At 32.0% G+C, this 6,413-nt stretch overlaps 1 protein-coding gene across 5 annotated transcripts in view; it reads right to left on the bottom strand.

The window, feature by feature from the left end:
- The window catches only part of LOC119611652 (protein jim lovell), a 90,408-nt gene extending 87,927 nt beyond the window's left edge, over window positions 1–2,481 (bottom strand). For all 5 annotated transcript variants that reach the window (XM_037967302.1, XM_037967303.1, XM_037967304.1 and 2 more), the window contains exon 1: window positions 1,606–2,481. The gene's annotated coding sequence lies outside the window, so the exon portion shown is untranslated. The remainder of the gene's footprint in view (window positions 1–1,605) is intronic.
- Between the last annotated feature and the right edge of the window lie 3,932 nt (window positions 2,482–6,413).

The following is a 6,413-nucleotide window of genomic DNA, read 5'->3' as shown; positions in this document are numbered from 1 at the left end:
CATTCTCAAACTAATCTTTGAGAAGCCTTTTCAGTTTGCATCACTTTAGTATAAGTACTATTACATGCATTAATTCATTGATATACACTCTCTTACCTTTAAACATATTGGTTTCATTTAATACATTTCTTCTCTACGGTCTTTATTGTAGAGTTCAGAGTTGAATTTGACTACGAACTACCAAAGGTTTAGGGAGAAAAAAAAAACAAACAAGACAACGCAAAAAACAATCATGTACCCCCCATGGGTTGTAATGAAAACAGAAATGGTTAGAGTGAAGAAAACTTGGACCCTTACATACCCTACAACAAGAAAAATTATATTAAATAATGAATCTTATTCCAAACTTTAAAGCAAATTGGATTTTTCTGATACACTTTTTTTTAAATGAAGCAAGTTTTCCAAGAGTTTACTTTAAACAACCTTTTCCTGTATAAATATGTCACATCCTTTGTCTAGACTTGTTACTTAAATATGTCTAAATATAAGATTTTCCTTTTACTAGCGACCTGAAGTAAACTCTAATTCCTTACATTTCCTCTTTCATTCTTAGCGCCAGCTTAAGTCCTAATATCCTTGCTAAATCCTGGCAAGACAAAAAAGAAATCAAATAAACATTAGAAAATCATTGCCACTAAAACAAAGTGAAAACCTATTTAAGTTCACATACCTATATTGTTCCCTTAAATACATGACCACAAACATACAAGATTAAATGATAAATCTGGCAGTGATAATCTCTAAAATTAGGTGAGATCGTTTAAACTGTGGCGTCAATAGAGTGAAGTAGAGAGAAAAAAATAAATATGAGAAAGAAAAGTAGTCGGAAGTAATAAAAATTTCTTGATAATGGAAGAAAATAAGTTAGAATAAAGATCACTTTAAACTTCAAAAAACTCACTCTGAAAGTCGTCATAACCCTTTCAAAAACCTAGATCAATTGAAAAGCTTATCTTAAATAAAAAATCATAAAAATCTCATATGTTAAGGAACAAAAGGTAAAATGATCTGTTTTTCCCTTTAAGGCTTAATGAGAGAAAGAAAGTAGTCAATAGGAAAAAGAATCGTTAGGACAAGTTATTTGATAAGAGGGCATGTCATTGATAGGGGGTTTACTCAGTTGGGAATCATTGATCATGTTTGAGACGTTTCATAATGGAGATCCTGCAGTCACTGAATTGTCAACGAAGATCTATGCGAAAGATCGTTGAAAGGCTTTGAAGCATATCGCGTCTTTCTAGGCTGTCAATGCATTGAACTGGTTTGTGGCATACTGAAAGTTTGAATCTTTTGGGGAGCTACGACCAATGATCAGAAATATCATTGTTCTGTCTTTACTGATCCCTCGATTTTCACTTGTGATCATTTCTTGAAAAAGGAAAATTCCTACTAGGAGTAATTTAAATAACTCCTCCAATGCTGACGATGGTGGGCCACATTTGAACAACAGAAATGAGAGAAAACTACAAAAGAAAACACAACATTGTCGTGTTGATTTGCTTGATTATTGAGCATCATCAATTTGATTCTAATTGCAACAAATACGAAACCTCATTTTCCCAAAAAAAAAACTTTAAAACAGTTTCAAACAATTACTCTACATACCTTTTGGCTTCAACGTGCTGTTGTTGGTAGTACTGGAGCTGAGTGATGTACTATTTTAGTGGCAGCGACTGCTTAGCTGACTCTGTTTTCCATCTCAAAAAGATTGTTGTTGATTATACCATAAAATAACCATAGATGATGTGATGATCATAGTGTATGGACAAGAGCAACAATACAACATAAACACAATACCGAACAAAACACAAACATGACTAGACGAAAAAAAAACGAGCAACATTTCTACTATCGAGATCAAACATCTCTAGTGAATTTTGTCTTTGTTGCAGCTTGTTACACGCGTGATTAGTGGGTGCACATACAACAGCAACATGTGATGTGATCTTATTTTGGGGGCCATGATCACTAGTTTTTATAAAAGCTCATGCTGACGTTTTGTTGTTCCTTAGATTTTTATGAGAGTTAATCATCTTTAGCTTTGATGGCTTTTGTTAAAATTTCTTCAAATAAAATAGTGGCTCATCATCATCTTAGACATGATCATCTGCTATGATCTTCATGTGATACCCCGCTCATCGGCTATTATATCAGAGGTGATCATGATGATTTTAAATGCCTTAACACATACACAGCTTGAGTATTTAGTTCTCATTGTTGCGTTTTTAGATTTCTTTCTTTATTTAAGGTGTGAAGATCAATTTCATGCAACATTAGCCGATCATCTGTGTTTGCTTGAGTGAAACATATAGTGCCATTCCACATACATTATATTTTTGAAATCATTATTATTATTATTTAAATGGTCCAGAGATGATGACCATGATGCGGGAGTTTTTGTTCTATTTTTATTTCGCTACAAGTATTTGCATGGTCGTGCGTTATTTTGAAATGGTATTTGGATAGAACTGATAATTACAATTAAGGCGGCTGGCGGTATAGCTGCAAATGAAAGAGAAACAGTTATATTACTAATAGCTATAGAATTGACTAGACAACTGTAGAGTCTATAGACTCGATTGTAGCCAACCTAGACACTACGTTATATATTAGACTAGGGATAAGATAATAGAGTGATCTATAGTGGAGTCTATAGAATGGGTTACATTTGGGGCTAGTTTTATGTGGGATTATAGTCTGGACTAGAGAGTAGTCCATAATAGACATAATAGACTAGACTATAGTCTGGACTATAGAACAGACTATAGTCTGGACAATCGACTAGACCATAGTCTGGACTATAGACTAGCCTATAGTCTGGACTATAGACTAGCCTATAGTCTGGACTATAGACTAGCCTATAGTCTGGACTATAGACTAGCCTATAGTCTGGACTATAGACTAGCCTATAGTCTGGACTATAGACTAGCCTATAATCTGGACTATAGACTAGCCTATAGTCTGGACTATAGACTAGCCTATAGTCTGGACTATAGACTAGCCTATAGTCTGGACTATAGACTAGCCTATAGTCTGGACTATAGACTAGCCTATAGTCTGGACTATAGACTAGCCTATAGTCTGGACTATAGACTAGCCTATAGTCTGGACTATAGACTAGCCTATAGTCTGGACTATAGACTAGCCTATAGTCTGGACTATAGACTAGCCTATAGTCTGGACTATAGACTAGCCTATAGTCTGGACTATAGACTAGCCTATAGTCTGGACTATAGACTAGCCTATAGTCTGGACTATAGACTAGCCTATATTCTGGACTATAGACTAGCCTATAGTCTGGACTATAGACTAGCCTATAGTCTGGACTATAGACTAGCCTATAGTCTGGACTATAGACTAGCCTATAGTCTGGACTATAGACTAGCCTATAGTCTGGACTATAGACTAGCCTATAGTCTGGACTATAGACTAGCCTATAGTCTGGACTATAGACTAGCCTATAGACTATAGTCCAGACTATAGGCTAGTCTATAGTCCAGACTATAGGCTAGTCTATAGTCCAGACTATAGGCTAGCCTATAGTCCAGACTATAGGCTAGCCTATAGTCCAGACTATAGGCTAGTCTATAGTCCAGACTATAGGCTAGTCTATAGTCCAGACTATAGGCTAGTCTATAGTCCAGACTATAGGCTAGTCTATAGTCCAGACTATAGGCTAGTCTATAGTCCAGACTATAGGCTAGTCTATAGTCCAGACTATAGGCTAGTCTATAGTCCAGACTATAGGCTAGTCTATAGTCCAGACTATAGGCTAGTCTATAGTCCAGACTATAGGCTAGTCTATAGTCCAGACTATAGTCTGGACTATAGACTAATATGCATTGTGGACTAACGATTATACTAAAAATAAAAAAATTTAAATTTTCACTAAGAATTTAATTTTTCTCTAAAATTTCGATTTTTCACTAAAAATTTGATTTTTACTAAAAATTTGATTTTTCACTAAAAATTTGATTTTTCACTAAAAATTTGATTTTTCACTGAAAATTTGATTTTTCACTGAAAATTTGATTTTTTATTAAAATTCGATTTTTCACTAATAATTCGATTATTCAATAATTCGATTATTCACTAAAAATTCGATTTTTCATTCAAAATTCGATTGTTCACTAAAAATTCAATTTTTCACTAAAAATTCAATTTTTCACTAAATATTCAATTTTTTTCTAAAAATTCGTTTTTTTTCTAATAATTTATTTAGTTTGTCGCTCGTTATGTGATCTACTTGCAAATCATACAATGATCATTTGATCTTTTCTTCACTACATTTTAGTTTGAAATCTTGAATTTTATCTATTATTTCATTATTTGAAATTACTCATAAAATTATTAGTTTTATTCATGTTTCTTATGATCTTCATAATCATGATCAAGTTGTTTTCTATTTCTGTATGTATGTTATCAAAATTGTTGCTTTCTTTTCTTGGTAAAACTTTTTTATTAGATATTTGACGAAAACGTGATTTGTTCTGAACAATAAAGACAAAACATATTGAGTAGATGAATAAATATGAATTCTTTGCGTTTTTTTTTCTTCTTATTATTATGAACAAATAATAAAATATTGTGGGAAAATTTTAAATGTAACTGAAATAAACTTTTGTGTGTTAGTGATCAATAGGAAGAAACATATAGACTTAACTGTACAATAAACTCCAGGTTTAACTTTTTCTGCGCAATTGGACAAAATTTCTTATCTGTTTAATCAAAACCTTCAATTTTATATAATTATCTTGGACAAACATTGTAAAATTATTTGAAGATTTTTTTTCTAAATTTCAAGAAGATTTCATCCAAACACGCACGATATATTACATCAAAATTATTAAAAGACAATATTTATTCATTCATTATTTATTTTATAAAAATTTTTAACAATTATTTGTTGTATTTTCTATAATAAATGATTGCAACATTTAAACTTACCACAAAATTACACAGTTTCGTCGTATCTGATTGACCCAATAAAATACTTAACAAAAGAAGGGAAAAACGAACTACAACAAGACAGATTAGAACTTTGTCAAAAATAATAACAACAACAACAAAAAACATAAATTTAAAGGGCCAGTTAATAATAACTAATGATTATGTCTTTGCTAACAAGATACTAAAAGAAACAAAAACTACAACAAATACTTAACAACCTTATAAATTGAAACTAAAATTAAAGAACCAAAAAAATGGCACGAAATGACATTTCCCTTAACATTACAACAAAATTTAAACAAAAAAAAAAAAACAAAAATAAATAATTATCGTCATCATCATTGAAGCAAGAAAAGCTTACTTAAACAACAACCTCTATGGCCAGTTGTGTATGTTAGAGAATGGTTGGTGAATGAAACTGAAAATTATTCCCAAGATCATAAAATATGTATGGAAAATGGAAGAAAAATCATACAACTAAACAGCATCAACAAAATACATAAATCATTTAGATTCATAACAATATATTTATTATTTATCAAAGAAAATTTAAGAAAAAAAAAAAACTTGGTGTAAAATAAGCAAAATCAGTAAGTCATTAGCAAATGAGCGAAAACTACTGACGCCTCCTTCTAGTTTGGTAAAACAAAATGAAATCGGAAAATTTAAACCCTTTTGAGGATTTTTACAATAAAAAAATATAAAAAAATTACCAAAATTGTTGTTGTGAATCACAGATCTGGAAAAGAGTTTGAACATTCAAGTACTGATTAGAACTAAAACTGGAACTAGCACTGAAATCGAACTGAAACTAGAACTGAACTAGAACTGAACTAGAACTGAACTAGAACTAAACTAGAACTGAACTAGAACTGAACTAGAACTGAACTAGAACTGAACTAGAACTGAACTAGAACTGAACTAGAACTGAACTAGAACTGAACTAGAACTGAACTAGAACTGAACTAGAACTGGAACTAGACTGAACTAGAACTAGAACTGAACTAGAGAACTGAACTAGAACTGAACTGAACTAGAACTGAACTAGAACTGAACTAGAACTGAACTAGAACTGAACTAGAACTGAACTAGAACTGAACTAGAACTGAACTAGAACTGAACTAGAACTGAACTAGAACTGAACTAGAACTGAACTAGAACTGAACTAGAACTGAACTAGAACTGAACTAGAACTGAACTAGAACTGAACTAGAACTGAACTAGAACTGAACAAGAACTGAACTAGAACTGAACTAGAACTGAACTAGAACTGAACTAGAACTGAACTAGAACTGAACTAGAACTGAACTAGAACTGAACTAGAACTGAACTAGAACTGAACTACAACTGAACTAGAACTGAACTAGAACTGAACTAGAACGAAACTAGAATTGAACTAGAACTGAACTAGAACTGAACTAAAACTGAACTAGAACTGAACTAGAACTCAACTAGAACTGAAC

Source organism: Lucilia sericata, unplaced genomic scaffold (genome assembly GCF_015586225.1).
Source record: "Lucilia sericata isolate MDLA Ls3-8-SP2 unplaced genomic scaffold, ASM1558622v1 Contig001506F_arrow, whole genome shotgun sequence".
NCBI lineage: Eukaryota > Metazoa > Arthropoda > Insecta > Diptera > Calliphoridae > Lucilia > Lucilia sericata.
The sequence above is the reverse complement of the archived record's forward strand: the minus strand, read 5'-3'. Positions and strand labels throughout refer to the sequence as shown.